Source organism: Octopus bimaculoides, chromosome 4 (assembly GCF_046866305.1).
Source record: "Octopus bimaculoides isolate indiv1 chromosome 4, ASM4686630v1, whole genome shotgun sequence".
Classification (NCBI taxonomy): Eukaryota; Metazoa; Mollusca; class Cephalopoda; order Octopoda; family Octopodidae; genus Octopus; species Octopus bimaculoides.
The window spans coordinates 78,188,484-78,206,112 of NC_142931.1; the positions used below are offsets into that span (position 1 = coordinate 78,188,484).

The 17,629-nt window shown below is 38.0% G+C and overlaps 1 protein-coding gene across 4 annotated transcripts in view; it reads left to right on the plus strand.

Annotated features, from left to right (window-relative positions):
* The window catches only part of LOC106876165 (uncharacterized), a 69,348-nt gene that overhangs the window by 25,167 nt on the left and 26,552 nt on the right, over positions 1-17,629 (plus strand). The window contains exon 1 of one of the 4 annotated variants that reach the window (XM_014924596.3): positions 11,196-11,788. The exons of the other annotated variants lie outside the window; for them this stretch is intronic. The gene's annotated coding sequence lies outside the window, so the exon portion shown is untranslated. Of the gene's footprint in view, positions 1-11,195; positions 11,789-17,629 lie in introns of those variants that run through there. 4 annotated transcript variants of the gene reach the window in all.

Consider the following 17,629-nt stretch of genomic DNA (forward strand, 5'->3'; position numbering starts at 1 on the left):
ATAATATTTAAAAAAAAAAAAAATTTGACATCATTTTGTCACATTTTGCTGGACATGCTATGTGACTCTATACATCACTTGTACATGGATCATCTCATCTCACTGCTTGAGTCACGTATTTAATCCATCTTTTGATATACACCCAAAACGAAGCTCACTTTGCAACCTTGCTTCAGGTTTAGTCCCACTTCACATTATCATGGGCAAGTATCTTCAACTATATCCTTGGGCTAACCAATGTGATTTAGTAAATAGAAACTGTGTAGAAGCCTGCCATAAATATGCTCTTGTGCCTCGCCACTATTTGACAACTAGTATTAGTTTGTTTACGTCCTCAGAAGTTAGTGGTCCAATGAAAGAGACCAAATAGAACAAGTACTAGGCCTAAAAAATAAATATGAATTGGTGTTTATTTGTTTGACCAAACAGTGCCCCGGCTTGGCCACAGTCCAATGACTGAAACAAGTAAAAGAAAAATGATAGTGGCTTCCAATATCTCAGAAGTTCAGTTTGGTACTTACTAAAAGAATCCTCTTTTCTCAGTGTTGTCATGAAAGACAATCACCAAATCTGTTTTGCAATGTTGCCAACTGTTTTTCCTTTGAAAAACCTTTGCCCAACTTAGGAGTGTGTAGTTAGCATCCTCATTTGCACTTTGTCTCTGAATTTTTGAGGGTAGAAAACCCTTCTTATTGCAGAATTGTGGTGATCTTTGGTGTGTACTTTTTTTTTTTTTTCTATTGGAAATAGAAAAAGAAAATTTGAAGAAAAGATTCAAAAATTAAGTGGGGAGCAAAAATACAAATTACAAAAAAAATTTTTTTTTTTCAGAATCATAGTCTTTCATGTTGAAAACTTAGAAAACCAAAGAAATTGTTGAGAAAAATGTAAAAAGAATTACAGCTGGATAATTGGTGTGCTTATGTTGAATATCTGTCCATTCATTGTTAGCATTTTTACTGAGCATTATTTTTTTCTATTTATGGGTTTTAGTTTTTCCTGTACATTTATCTTGTAATTCAGGAAAATAAATTGGAAAAGAATTTCTTTTAAAAAGAGTTTGTTTCTTTTTTTTTCTTCCTCTGCCTTCTTTCCTTCATTACTCCTATCAGTATTCCTTCTGGTTTTCTCTTTACTACCATAGTCGTAAGCATGGTTGTGTTGTTAAGCCACACACTTTGCATCTATGTGCATTCCCACTGCACAAACATTTTTGGCAAATGTCTGCTACTAGAGCCCTGGGCTGACCAGTGCCTTGTGAGGGACTGTGGCAGATCAGAATTGTGTAGAAGCCCATGTGTGGTAAGAAGCTTGCTTCCTAACCACAAGGTTCGGGGTTCAATCCCACTGCGTGGCACCTTGGGCTAGTGGTGTTTTTATATCCCCCATAACTTAGTAGTTCGGCAAAAGAGGCTGATAAAATAAGAACTAGGCTTACAAAGTCCTGGAGTCAATTTCTTCAGCCAAATCCCTTTAAGATGATGTTTCAGCATGGCCGCAGTCAAATGATTGAAACGTGTAAGAGAATAAAGTTAAAGAATGTGTTTATCCCAACCATCACCATTGCTTAGCAACTGCTGTTAGTTTATATCCACTTTGCTTTGCTGTTCAGCAAAGTAAAACAGCAGAAAATAAGTACCAGACTTAAATTAGTACTAGAGTCAATTTATTTGGCTGTACAGACATATATATATATATATATATATATATATATACCGCCTGACTGGCCTTTGTAGGGTGTTTTCGTGGCCGTTTTCGTGCGGGTGACACGTAAAAGCACCCACTACACTCTCGGAGTGGTTGGCGTTAGGAAGGGCATCCAGCTGTAGAAACTCTGCCAAATTAGATTGGAGCCTGGTGTTGCCATCCGGTTTCACCAGTCCTCAGTCAAATCGTCCAACCCATGCTAGCATGGAAGGCGGACGTTAAACGATGATGATGATGATGATGATGATGAAACTCTTCAAAGCAGTGCCCCAGCATGGCTGCAGCCTAATGACTGAAACAGGATTAAAGACAATCTTCTAAAAAGCAATAAATTTATGCTATCCATCATGAGGCTCTCTTTTGCCTTGAAAGGTCCAGTGCAAGTGCCATATTATCTGTGAGTAGTTAGTAAATCAAATGAAGCAGTGACAGTACAAAGCTTAAGAGAGTTCTGTAGTCTAACTGATGGTAAGGCAACTTGTATTGTGCTGGTGCTATAAAAGATTGCATCCAGTGCTATGTAAAGTGGTTAGCATTATTAGCAAAGGCATCCAGTCATAATAGCCATGCCAAAACTTATGTGGTCCTCTGACCTGTTGGATCCTGTCAAACTGTTCAATCCATGCCAATGTAGAAAGTGGCATGTAGAATGATGATGATGACCTGTAGACACTTACAATGGTTAACTCTAGTTTTTTTGTCTTTTCCAATGTTTCTAGCATTGTACTCTGTCAATTGTATATGTTGCCTATGTATGTATGTATGTGCTTACCTATGTATCTAAAAAAATCCAAGTGGAGTATAAAGCATCTCATGATTTTTCCAGCATATTTCTCTCCATAGAACTTAATAAAATCATTACATATTCAGAGAAGATATATCTACTAGAAAGATCTGATAAAATTAAAACACCTGAAAAAATTCATGCAGTCTTAGATAAAATTTCTAGACACTGTTAAAAAAAATATCTGACTTCATGATTTTAGAAATCAGTGGCTGTAGCAAAACTATTATTATATATTCAAACAATTTGGATTAAGCCAACAGTGATGAACAATGCATGGTATTAAACAAATTACACACCCTGAATGTGAATTTAGTTGGGGTATATAAAATCAGTTTCCTAAGCAACTCCCATTATAATTTTTTTTTTTTTTTTCATTTCGGAGGGAAAAGAAAAAAATTTTGAAACTTTTTTCTTTTTGAATTCTAATATCCTATCTCACACCACCTTTTTATTTTAAAGTGCAAAAACCAGCTTTTTTTCTCTCCTAAATTATGTATTTTGAACATAGGATTTTATGATGCTGACAAAAATGTTTTGCAATTTCTTCTCATCTGTTTTGAAGTGTACAATCAACTGTAGAAGATCGGGCTCACTCCATCTCTGTATCTGTTTATTATACATTTTTTTTAGACAAGTCTGGATTTTTTTATTTCTCTTTATAAAAGATCTTTTTTTTTTTTAAATTTAAGAGCAAAATACCTGTACTAAATAACTGAAGTTGTATATATTCAATAATTATAAAATTATTTTTTTGTAACCTTTTGACAAAAATCTTAGCAGAGAATTTTCCAAAAAAAGAATTTTTTTTTATTCAGATTTAGGTTTGATGTTCAAAGCAAATCCAAAAATTTTTCTATGAAAATATGCCATTAAAAGTTACAGTGTATACATCATACAACCATAATTACATATAGGAATATATATACATCACAAATATAGGTCTATGTTTGTGTATATGTATATATTATATGTATTTATGTACTCTCTTTTACTCTTTTGTTTCAGCGTGTTTGTGTATGTTCATATATACACATATACCATAGTTTATAGATATACATGTGTGTCTATGTATTTTCATATGTCTACAAACAGTTAGTTACATACACAGTAATGGGGAGTCAAAAATAAAAGTCTGAAGAAATATTTTTTGTAATTGCTGAAAATTTCATAAAAATTCAAGGATGTTTATATGATAGAAACAAAGACCTGTGATTACAGTGGTTTTGAAACTATGAAATATATATATTACTCTTTTACTTGTTTCAGTCATTTGACTGTGGCCATGCTGGAGCACCGCCTTTTTTAGTCAAGCAAATCGACCCCAGGATTTATTCTTTGGAAGCCTGGTACTTATTCTATCGGTCTCTTTTGCTGAACAGCATATATACGGGGACGTAAACACACCACCATCGGTTGTCAAGCGATGCTGGGGGGACAAAGACAGACACACAAACATATAGACACACATACACACACACACACACATATATATATATATATATATATATACATATATACGATGGGCTTCTTTCTGTTTCTGTCTACCAAATCCACTCACAAGGCTTTGGTCGGCCCAAGGCTATAGTAGAAGACACTTGCCCAAGGTGCCACGCAGTGGGACTGAACCCGGAACCATGTGGTTGGTAAGCAAGCTACTTACCACACAGCCACATATATATATATATATATATATATATATATATATGAATAATATGATGTGTAAGTAGTAGGCAGGGTGTATGATGCCTGTGTGTGAACGGCCATGCTATATGGCAGCAAAGCATGCATAAGAAGCAGATGTGTTGTGCAAAAGAGATAACCATGCTGGTATAGTCATGTGATGTGTATGAGCAAGGATGAGCACAGTTGTGTAAAGAAGTGCTGATCTCTAACTGTGGTCGGAACCTAGGAAGAATGGGATGAGGTGGTGAAGTATGATATTCAAATGTTAGGTCTCATGGAGGCAATGATAAGTGATCGAGATCTTTGGCAATTTGCTGAGCTTAAGAAGTGAAACCGTAGTTGTAGCTAGTGTTGATGACCTGTAAAAGGGACCCACTACATTCTTGGAGTGGCTGGCATTAGGAAGGGTGTCCAGTATAGAAACCAAGCCGAAATCAGACTGGAACCTGGTACAGCTCTCTGGCTTACCAGTTCCAGTCAAGCCTCTTAATCCATGCTTGCATGGAAAATTGACACTAAATGATGATGATGATCTCATTGTCTTAAAGATAACATTTTGGCAGAGATGCAGATGATGTATTTATGTTTACATGATTATGTGCTTGTATATGTACATAAATGCATGTATATAATTTCTGTATAATTATTATAAATACACCTCCTCCCTCTACCTGCACCTACTCACTACATTCCCTCAAGATTTCTTCTGGAGTCATAATGGTGTTATCAGTGCAGCAGCGTTCATTTATTGTGGAATCTTATTTCAGATCAGGCCTTTTTATCAGTAGGTGATGGATTTACTCCTTTGACAATTTATCAGTTACTGATTTTAAGAGCGAATATCCAAATATTCCTCCGCCAACAAAGCAGGCGATTAATGTTCTTATTAAAGAGTTTAGGAAGACGGGTTCAGTTGAAAACAAGAAACACGTTCATCTATGTACCCGCCTTTCTGATGATGTTGTGGAAGATATCCGTCAATGAATTCTTTGCACTCCCAGAAAATCTATGCAACGTTTGTCTCATGAAACTGGATTATCTGTTGGTAGCTGCCATATTGCTCTTTGCAAATTGCTGAAATTGTACCCATACCACGTGTCTTCTTTACATGAACTTGTTCTTGCTGATTTTACCAAAAGATTGGATTACTGCAAATGGTTTCAAGAAAACATGGATGACAACCTTCTTCAGTGACAAGGCTTGGATTCACCTATTGGTATACCTAAATTCGCAAAATACTCGCATCTGGAGTGCTCTCAATCCTCACGAATTTGTTGAATCACCCTTACATGCAGTGAAGATTGGTGTATGGATGGCTATCAGCAGGTGAAGAATAGGAGGACCGATTTTTTTCTCTTTTTTTTCCCAAGAAACCTTGAATTTGGAACATTATTGTGAGATAATTGATCAGTTTGTTGAGCAGCTAACTGAGAATGAAAGAAGTAATGTATGGCTTCAACAGGGCTAGCAACCACACTTTGTGTCACTTATGACAAACTTTTGAACACAGGTTGATCATGAAAGATTCTGAACTCGCCCTCATTAAGCACTCAAAAACATGCTCCAGTACGTTCGGGGCGACGGTGCCTCGTGTGCGTCTGCTTGAGTTGTCTGTTCGGCCCTATTTGCCAGTGCATGTGCGGTGGGGCCGCGAAGCTCTGCGTGCATTGCCGCCACATTGGCCACCCTGTGCTGTCTTTGCCTGTCTGGTTTCACGCCTGTGCGTCGTCAAACAGGTCAGTGCGGGAGCCATGAGGCAGGTGTCGGTGTTCATGTTGGGCTAGCACGTCCACCTCCCAGTCGTTTCGGCCTGCATGGTTCAGAGATGACAGATGACTGCAATTATTTGTAACATGAAGTGCAGTGCTGAAGATCTACTCACCTGTGCAAGTATAGTTAAACAATTGTTAATATGGTGGTAATGCTGTAGGTTGGCAATAGGATATATAGGTGTATTTGGTTCTCTTGCCCATTATATATCTTTTATGTTTTGGTGTGATGTACACTTCTTTTGATACCCTCTCATTTTTTTTCACTTGTATGCTTATCATTTACCTCTTGTATTCAATGCACTATTTTGGCTAACTACCTAGTGATGGCAGTTGATTTCTCTTATACACTATACCACCACTTGTATAATATGGCATGGCAGTGGACCCAACCATATTCAATATTTCAGCTACCATTATCTCTCTCTCATCAAGATACTTTATATATATATATATATATATATATATATATATATATATATACTCAGAGATTGTGTCAGATCTATTTATATTCAATACAGTCTACTATCACCCTTTCTCTTCTGACAACCATGACTTCCTCTCTGCCAGGCCTCTCAATACTGACATACATCACTCTCTTACTATTGCCCATCTTTATTACTATTCATCACTTGATCTCTCTCTCCAGTAAACATGTAAATGCTACTAGTTTCTCTACTATTGTTCCATATTTTTACTATCTTTCTCTATTTATTTCCTCATCCACCACTCTCCCTAATTGTTGTTTCTTCTGTTGTACTCTTGTTCCCTTCACTCACCCACTCTGATTCTTCCGTCATTGGTTTCCTGTTCACTCCTTGTTTTTCTTACATTGAACAGTTAGTGACATTGTAGAGTAGCAAGAACCCTTTGGTCTTGTAGGGTACTGGGCAGTCTAAGAGGTCTTATAAGTTTTCAAGTTTTAACATCTTTAAAAGGTGTTGCTGGAGTAATTGTACACTTTGCATGTAAGGCTTCTATCAGCTTTGATGTCCCTTTCCAAGCATACCATGAATGATCTGAGAAACTTGAAACTCATTTGAGTGTCTTCTTTGGTTCAACTTGGTTTCTTCTCTTAACAGAATGGTCTAAGTCGTCGTCGTTGTCGTTTAACGTCCGCTTTCCATGCTAGCATGGGTTGGACGATTTGACTGAGGACTGGTGAAACCAGATGGCTACACCAGGCTCCAATCTGATTTGGAAGAGTTTCTACAGCTGGATGCCCTTCCTAACGCCAACCACTCAGAGAGTGTAGTGGATGCTTCTACGTGTCACCCGCACAAAAACGGCCACGCTCGAAATGGTGTCTTTTATGTGCCACCCGCACAAGCCAGTCCAGGGGCACTGGCAACGATCTTGCTCGAAAATCCTACGGGAGCCAGTCAGGAGGTACTGGTAACGGCCACGCTCAAAATGGTGCATTTCATGTGCCACTAGCACAAGAGCCAGTCCAGGGGCACTGGCAACGATCTCGCTCGAAAATCCCACGAAGGCCAGCCAGGTGGCACTGGCAACGGTCACGCTCAAATGGTGCATTTCATGTGTCACCCGCACAAGAGCCAGTCCAGGGGCACTGGCAACGATCTTGCTCGAAAATCCTACGACGGCCCCGCACAAGAGTCAGTCCAGGGGGTACTGGCAACGGTCTCGCTCAAAAAATTTCTTGTGTCACCCACACAAAAGCCAGTCCAGGGGCACTGGCAATGATCTCGCTCGAAAATCCTATGACGGCCCCGCACAAGAGCCAGTTCAGGAGCACTGGCAACGATCTCGCTCGAAAGATTTCATGTGTCGCCCGCACATGAGCCAGTCCAGGGGCACCGGCAACGATCTCGCTCGAAAATCCTACAGCGGCCCCGCATAAGAACCAGTTCAGGGGCACTGGCAACGATCTCGCTCGAAAGATTTCATGTGTCGCCCGCACATGAGCCAGTCCAGGGGCACCGGCAACGATCTCGCTCGAAAATCCTACAACGGTCCCACACAAGAGCCAGTTCAGGGACACTAGCAACAATCTCGCTCGAAAGATTTCATGTGTCGCCCGCACATGAGCCAGTCCAGGGGCACCGGCAACGATCTCGCTCGAAAATCCTACAACGGTCCCACACAAGAGCCAGTTCAGGGACACTGGCAACAATCTCGCTCGAAAGATTTCATGTGTCGCCCGCACATGAGCCAGTCCAGGGGCACCGGCAACGATCTCGCTCGAAAATCCTACAACGGTCCCACACAAGAGCCAGTTCAGGGACACTGGCAACAATCTCGCTCGAAAGATTTCATGTGTCGCCCGCACATGAGCCAGTCCAGGGGCACCGGCAATGATCTTGCTTGAAAATCCTACGACGGCCCAGCACAAGAGCCAGTTCACGGGCACTGGCAACGATCTCGCTCGGTATCTGTGGTAATATTCAAGAGCAAAGTGGTGTTATCTGTAAGTCTAGATCAGTCAGTACTACTGAACCTATTCTTCTGAACTTTCTTAAAATCCAGCTCCTCATAGTCACCAGCTGTTGCTGGAGAGTACAGTGCAGATCTCTGATGAAAACAATGAGTACCAATGTGTCACAGCTCAAACACCATGATTTCATAATGCACTGAGATCACTTGTGCTACGCTGTTGGTGCTCATGCCCTCACTGGTTCAATGAATGCTTGGCAGGATTCCATATGCTTTCAAGATCTTAATTGCTTCAGAGTTCGTAAACTTTATGACAGCATGTTGTCTGTTATTCTTTACTTCTTTTATTCTCTAAAGAGTCAAATCAACAGCAAAGCTTCTGAAGAACAGATATGGATGTTATTCTGCATTTGAAGAACATGCTGGGGTACCTTCTAGATGTGATTGATGAGGATGCAGATATGCCACTTCATTACTGGCATTGACATTCATATGTTCATTGTGACTGAACTGAAGATGGTCAGGGCCTCAGCTGAAGCATTTGAAGAACTATCACTTGAACAGCATTCTGATAAACATCTGCAACGTATTGCTGATGAGTGTGACAAATAAAAATTGTTATCCCTTTCCAACATAATTTCTGATCCCAAATCCTAATCATTTACCCTAACAAACACATTCAGTAACATCTATAGTCTGACCTGTATCACAGAAAAAATCTACAATCATATCATCTCAACTAAACAAGGGCAGCTATTGATTTCAAGGTTAGATATTGCTAAAATGTTTTCATTAAACAGTGTGTGACTGTCATGCAAATCCTGGTACTTCAGAAGATAATACTTCCCCATTTAATTCCTACTTCTGTGCCACTATGAACACCTTACTTGACTTCCTAGTGACCTCCACACAATCTTAACAGAACTTTAATTGACATTCACCTATATATTAATGCAAATATGTTCTTTTGCTTAAGTCATCACTCTCTCCTGCACACAATGTGAACTTGTTGAACTTTGTCGCTTGTATTCTTTGGCCTATAGCTACATGTCCTTACCAGTGATTTACTACATTTAGGCACAGATATGCTGTGTGGTCAAGATGTTCACTTCAGAACCACATTAAGAGTTCAGCCCCACTGCATGGATATTGTCTACTGGTATCCTGTACTATAGACACAAGTTGAACAGTACTTTGTGAGTGAAACTGGTAGATGAAAACTGAAGCATATTGTGTGTATGTTAATTTTTTTGTGTTGCTGTGTTTGTTGGGACGAGTTTGTATTTTCCCAGGTCTTGTGCATTCACTAATTATAAACAAAAGTCTCGTTCAAGTAGTGTTGTTTGTTTCCATCTCTCTGGATAACCATATGTAGACTTTGTTGTTCAGTAAACTAAGGGATTATTGTTGTTGGCACTCCGTCGCTTATGACGACGAGGGTTCCAGTTGATCCGATCAACGGAACAGCCTGCTTGTGAAATTAATGTGCAAGTGGCTGAGCACTCCACAGACACGTGTACCCTTAACGTAGTTCTCGGGGATATTCAGCGTGACACAGAGTGTGACAAGGCTGGCCCTTCGAATTACAGGCACAACAGAAACAGGTAGTAAGAGAATGTTGTGGTGGAAGAGTGCAGCAAGGTTCGCCACCATCCCCTGCCAAAGCCTCGTGGAGCTTTAGGTGTTTTCGCTCAATAAACACTCACAACGCCCAGTCTGGGAATCGAAACCGCAATCCTATGACTGCGAGTCCGCTGCCCTAACCACTGGGCCATTGCGCCTCCACTAGGGATTATCAATGTGCTTGGAAACTGGTGATGGTTAGTATCAGGAAGTGTATTCAGCTGTAGAAAACTCTGCCCCAGCATAGTTTCATCATGCATGGAAAAATAGACATTAATACAATGATAATGATGATATCAATATACTACATGCTCGTTGAAAAATGTTTCTCTCTCTCTCTCTCTGGTTGAGACCCAGTCTTGAAACATTGATTTTCTCTTCCCATCACTGATTACAAACCTCATAATTATAATTTAGGTTACCACTGATTTTGATGCAAAAGTTTGAAAGCCAACTATTGTCTTTCTGTTTATTTAGCACTAATTCCTCTGTGTAAGATTTCTAAAATAAGTTCCAGCTGTGTTGTTCTTTGGTTGACAATCAATTGTTTTTGCCACACTGTTATCATGGCAGTTATCACCAGAGAATCATAAACCATATAGATATTAAGACCATATAGTTTTAAAGAACTACAATATAACCAACCCCAGTGACCCCAATGTCCTTGTCCCACATGAAGCAGAGTTTTGTCTTCATCAGCAGATCTATGAACAGAGGTTTCCCAGCCAGGACCATCTTGTATTATCCTTCATGATGGTATAGTGTATAAGTGACTGCATCCACTATGCCCAATTGTTTATTGTTCTTGTCTGTTTTTTTTTCTTTTTTTTTATGTGATTTGAGATAAATTTGGTAGATGCATTTTAGCAAGCCAAACGATTTTGTTTGCTTATTTTGATTTTTGTCTCTTAAAGTGTAATACCCTCGAGAAACTGAACATTGTAAGCAATGTGCGTGTATACATTTTGCAAACAGAGAAAAAAAGATTATGTACGAAAGTGTAGATGTCAAATAATGATGTAATGATTGATAATTACACTTCTTATTCACTTAGGGAGCATAATCTTTTGTCACAGGAAGCATTTTGCCAAACATAAGAAAGATGCGTTTAATGACGTCAAAAATTTAGAACATTAACAGCTCTTTCGAGTATAAGATTAGTCTATATTGAATTGCCAGTCAGATTTCGATGATCACGCTCTGGAATAAGATAGCATAAGATTTTGTTATTTCGTTATTGTTGATCTTGTTTTCAAGAAATACATTGACATTTTGAGTGATGTCTCTTTACTATGGTCGTCATGGTGATTTATTCGTCGGTAGTCTGTTTGGTTAAGCGTTCAGAACCGTGGTGGCATGGTCTTCACGAATAAAATAGCGAAGAGCGTAAACATACGGTTGAACTTACGGAAAGTAGCGATTTCAACCGAACGCAATTTAGAAACGAGGCAATGTGACATGTAAACTGGTCGATCAGGCAATAAACTGTTGGTTGAATGAAAATTAGGTCAGCATTTTCATTCGCTTCTTCCCTGTTGAGCCTCGCTCCGAAAACAACATTTATTCATTATAATATTCGTGTTATTCAACGAAATCGGGAAATAACCTCGTTTTGATATCGCACATGCGCCTTAAATCTTCTTCCGGTCAGACATTTTTGCATTTATGATTTGCATACGATAACTTATTTTTCAAGAAAACAGATTGTAAAATCAAACTGAACAAATATATTTAGCGATGAAGTTAAAGTAACAAATTATTTGTCGTCCATTTAATCATCTGCATGGAGAACGTAATCATTAGCAATCCGTTCCAACAGGAAGTAAGTGACACATTCAGCGCCCTCTCACTCTCTCTTTCACCAATTGTGACCATTCTGTCGTACTTTTTCTTCGTTCTTTTCGCGTTCATATTTGTTATTCTTTTATATTCTCTGAACACGTGTGTGTACATATCGGTCTTTTATGTTTATTGCAAATTGTACATCAAAGGATTCAAATAAGACTCAAAACAAGGGGAAATTGTTCGTTAGTAACGAATTGTTTTCGTAGTACCATTTAATACAAAATCGGCCTACTTTGCATCATTGGTAAACGTAAGTGGATACATATGACCTTGTTCGGGTATCTCCGGAAGCCCACGACTTCTGGATTGGAATTCACGATTACCCTAATCGGGTAATATATATATATATATATGTGTGTGTGTGTGCATAATTACGAAAATAGCTTTTGTTGGTAATCTTCAAGTTTAGGGATGTAAAAAAAGTAAATATAAATTTACAAGGGAAATAACTTAACGTCTTGCTAGCATTATCCGTACTACTCTGAAATGTTTTTTTTTTTTTAGCTGTTTATAAATCACACACGTTTTTTTGTTTTTTTGTCTAAAACAGCATGCGACGGAATTTTTTCTTATAAAAGTTTAAAATGTTTTTTCCTTTTCCTTTTCCAAAACGGAAACGAAATGGTTTGCAGAGTGAGGGTCAGCATGCAGTTCTAGAAATTCACCTACTCAACATTATAAACTTCAGAAAATAAACGAATGTTTTTTTCTTTTGGGGTTGAATTCAGCCGGTACTTTGATATACAATCACGTGTGTGATTTATTTATAAACAGCTAAAAAAAAAAAACACATTTCAGATTAGTACGGATAATACTAGCAAGACGTTAAGTTATTTCCTTTGTATATTTTTATTTCCTTTTTTTACATCCCTAAACTTGAAGATTACCGTATTGGTATATATGTTTGATTTTACAATGGCAATTTAGCTTTATTTTGGTGAAATAAATCGAAAAATTGTTGACTTCCATTGTTTCTGAGTTTTGTGTCCATTTCAGTCTTCCTGGCATTGTATCCTATCACAGCTTCATTTAACTTTTAACACAAAATATTCACTCTTCCCATACACTACATCTGCTTCTGTCTTTGTCTCCCCCAATACTGTCTTGCAACCACTTGTCACCTTTATCCAATTTGCAGTTGTCATTACTTTTTCTTACCTCCTCTACTTATCCACTCAACACTTGTTCATTCATTATATTCACTGCTTGACCTATTCTCCATATCTTTCTTTTCCAAACAGTCTTGAACCCTCAACTCATGTACACTTCCAGATCATCTGTCCCACTTAGTACACTGAGGTTTTCCACAGATGCCTCATAGCTACCATTTTTCTCTTTTCCTTTCTTTGCCTGGGTTACTCCACCCCACCCCTCTTCTAACTTGTTTTGCTCTGATCCCTTCTCTCATAATTTAGCCTCTCATTTCCTAGCATACAGTTACCTATCTCAGGGGTCTGCAGTCTTGTAAGCATGGTGTAAGCATGGTGACCTCACAGGTGCTGATGGCAAGAAAAAAGCACCCAGTACATGCTGTAAAGTGATTGGTGTTTCTATGGTATCAAGCCATAGAAATCATGCCAAAGTAGACTGGAGCATAATACAAACCTTGAACCCATTGGATCAGGTCAAACTATATCCAACCCATGCCAGCAAAGTTAAAAGCTGTTAAATGATAATACAATGTTGATGATGATTTCATATATATATATGAGAGTATCAGATGAATCTACCTCACGGCAGGAGACACAAATGAGGGCAGCGACATCAAACTCCCTTATTGACCAAATACCACATATCAGAAGAGGCCCTCTATAATAAGTGTATAATAAGGTGCCCCAGCATGACCACAGCTTTGAGGTGAAACTGATAAAAAAAATGTGTGTGTGTGTACTGGCATGACTAGGGTTAGGAAGTTTGCTTTCAAACTATGTGGTTTGGGTAGAATACCAGTCAACGATGGTTGCAATATAGCATTCTATACAATATGCCTGGGTTGACCAAGTAAAATTAGCAGAAAGAAACTGAAAAAGCATGTAATGTAATATATGTGTGTATGAGTTCATATTTTATCTTATCCTTATGTGTATTTGCTGACTGTAAAGAATAGCCTGTGAATATAAGCAGTGTACATTGCAGCCAATTGTGAAAAACATGTCCAGACTTCTTGATGTGTTGTGCGATCTTTGTAAACAAAAGGATCATTCAAACATTGATTGTTTCCACTTCATTGTATATGCATGTCCCAGCAGTTGTTTGATAGATTAGGAGATTATTATCTTGCTTGGAAGTAGGTAAGGGTTGGAGACAAGGGGTATCCAGCTATAGAAAATTTGCCTCAGTAAATTCCATCTGACCCATGCAAGTGTAGGAAAGTGAACGTTAAAATGATGATGGTGATTATGTTTGTGTTTCTGTTTTTCCGTACTATCATAAATATGTTACTGAGGCATTATTTTGCAGCTGGATGTCCTTACTGTCATTAACCCTTGCTTGCTTTCAAACAATGAATCTATTATTTATGTGTCTTTGAAAGCATAAAGAAAACAGATAATTTGTTGACAGCAGAGCTGATAATAAATTGCAACTTTGTTAGTGTGATGTAAACATAAGCACAGACAACACATATACCTACAATAGTTGTCTTCCAGGTTCCATCTACCAAGTCATTCACAAGGCTTAGGGCTATAGTAGAAAACATTTCAAGGTTCCCGGCAGTGGGACTGAATCCAAAACCACATTATTGGAAAACAAACTTCTTAACTACACAGCTATTCCTGCACCTGTATATCATCATCATTTTTACATCTGATTTCAATGCTTGTATGGGTTGAAATCCAGTAGATTGATGGACCACATATTGCTCTAGTGCCTCAGTTTTGACTTTGTTTCTATGGCTGGTTACCTTTTCCAATGTCAACCACTTAGGAGTGCTTTTTTTACATGGCACCACCACAAGTGATGTTGCCTTGTAACTTACAAGACTAGAGAACCTTCTTGACTGAGAAGGAAAAGAGGACATATGGTGTTAACTCTCTGTGGTGGGGTATTCTGAGTTTTAAGCATGTTGAGAGGGGCATGAACAGATTTATTTTTGTGAAGGAGAGTGTGATGATAAGTTTCTTATGGCTAGAAAGCTTTTAATTGCAGGTCATTTTGATGCAGGATTACAACAATGTTTGTCCAATTTTCTACTAAATACTGAAGAATATTATGACCTCATGATTGTCATGTGTTATACTTTATTCAATTCCATCTATGTTAGGCTATATTAAAGGTTTTGCTTCATAGAAAACATAGAGAGGCTTTATCTGTAAGGCTTTATTAGAGAGGCTTTATCTGTAAGGCTTTATTAGAGAGGCTTTATCTGTAAGGCTTTATTAGAGAGGCTTTATTATTTGAAAAGATAAATGAAAAACTGAAGTTTGATAAGATGTAGTTATATTAAGATTGCTTTTGTAAAATTAGTACCCACTTCTAAAGACATAGCTCTTCAAACAGTTTTATAAAGCTACCACTTCTCATTATGAAGGCTTGATAATGCATGCAAAAGATAGGTAACTGGTAAGGGAGAAATTATTAACTCCCTTTCAGTTTTGAAACAATGAACTAAAACTTTTTTTTCAGTCCAAAGAAAGAAAAGTTTTTGTGAACATTCTAGCTTAGAAGTTTAGTGTGCTAACCTGGTTTATCTGGCAGGAACTTTTATGCTTTTCAACAAGGGCAAATTAGAAACACCACACAATGGATGAGCCTATCTGTTGATTTCAGTGATTGAAGCACTCTTTGTAAAGCATTTTATTATGAAAATGAATGTATCTATGTTCTTGCTGTTCAAAAATTTTTCTCTACATCATCAGAACAATCTTGTCACCACTGCAAATAGCCAGAAGGCTTATTAGAAGTCTATTATAAGTGACGGAAGCACCCTTGTTAAGTTGGATATACAGATTTCCTTTTGGTATTAGTACTGCTTCTATTGCTAATAATTAATTTTTAATAAGCCTGCTGACTATTTGTGACATTAGTGTTTGTAAAGATGTTGATATTCTAAACATTGTAGCAGTGAAATTTAACTAGCATCAAAAACTGATGGGATTGAGGGAATAAGGTGTAAGCAGAGTGCATCTTTCTCCCTGGCCTGAATGTTTCTGACATAACACAATCCTCTCATGGTGCCAAAGAGTGGGGTTAAGCCATGTGACAGATTTCAGTTCTCCATAGCAGGCTATGGCACAATCTGGACTTGGGCCTAAGGTGCCAGCATAAATACTGCCATGCATTTTGTTTAACATTTTAATGATTGCCAGTTCATCTTGACACACATGTGTGCGCATACATACACATACACACAGCAAGAAGTTTTCTCCACGACAAAATACAGTGAATGTCTTATGGATTTGAATATAACTCAAGCATATTTGAAATGGTAGCAAGTTTGTATTTATGAACATCATTGCTTAGTGCTTTAATTCCATACTTTATTTACAGTAAACCAACAATTAGTGCAATCTGAAAAAGGCAATATTCATAATCCACATTAAAGGTTTGTGGAGCAGATGCATGATATGCTCAGAATATAAAACTTCTTGTGATCTATTTGAAAACTATCTTCATGAATTTGAAAGTAAAATCTCAGGAATGCATTTTCCACCAAAGTAAGTTCAATTATAAATAATGGTTTCAAATTTTGGTATGAGGCCAGCAAGTTTGTGGGAGGTGGTAAGTCAATTACATCAACACTTATTTTATCAACCCTGAAAAGATGAAAAGTTAAGTTGACTACAGAGGAATTTGAACTTAGATCATAAAAACGGATGAAATGGTGCCAAGCATTTTCCCTGGTGTGCTAATGATTCTGCCAGCTTGCTGCCTTCAATTCAGTTCTGAATAATGATAAATATTATATTTCTTAACATGATTTTCTACAGTTTAGTAAGTTTGTCTAATAAAATGGATTGTGACATGGTTGATGTTTATGAACAACTCTTTTACTTGTTTCAGCCATTTGACTACAGCCATGCTGGAGCACCGCCTTTAGTCGAGCAAATCGACCCCAGGACTTATTCTTTGTAAGCCTAGTACTTATTCTATTGGTCTCTTTTTGCCGAACCACTAAGTTACGGGGATGTAAACACACCAGCATCAGTTGTCAAGCGATGGTGGGGGGACAAACACACATACATATATATATACATATATATGACGGGCTTCTTTCAGTTTCCATTTACCAAATTCACTCACAAGGCTTTGGTCGGCCCGAGGCTATAGTAGAAGACACTTGCCCAAGGTGCCACGCAGTGGGACTGAACCCGGAACCATGTGGTTGGTAAGCAAGCTACTTACCACACAGCCACTCCTGCACAGGAATTTGTTTGCAGGAAAAACATGGGTATGAAAAGGAAGGAATTGTAATAGTGTGAGTGACTTCCTGCTAATCATTTGGATGTCATTGTGTTGAAGAAGCAAAAAGCATATCAAATGTTGGAGCAGTTTTCCACAAACTGAGCATTTTAAAGTCTAGAAGTAATAAGCACTACTTGTTTTCATTTTATTACATCTTACATGGGCTTTGAGCTTAATCATTTCTTTCTGTGTACTTGAGATCTCATTTTCATACGATTAGTTTGTAAACACTTCTAGCTTTAAAATAATTTATCTTTCAGCTTGGTGATTTTATTTTCAATTAAAAACATGTAATAATTTTTGAAAGAAAGTGAGTTTGTTAGTTTGTGGGAAAGCTAAACTTAAACATAGTTCTTTATTTTATATATTTTTGCATCCAGTAACTTAACCCTTTCGTTAATATATTTCTAACAGA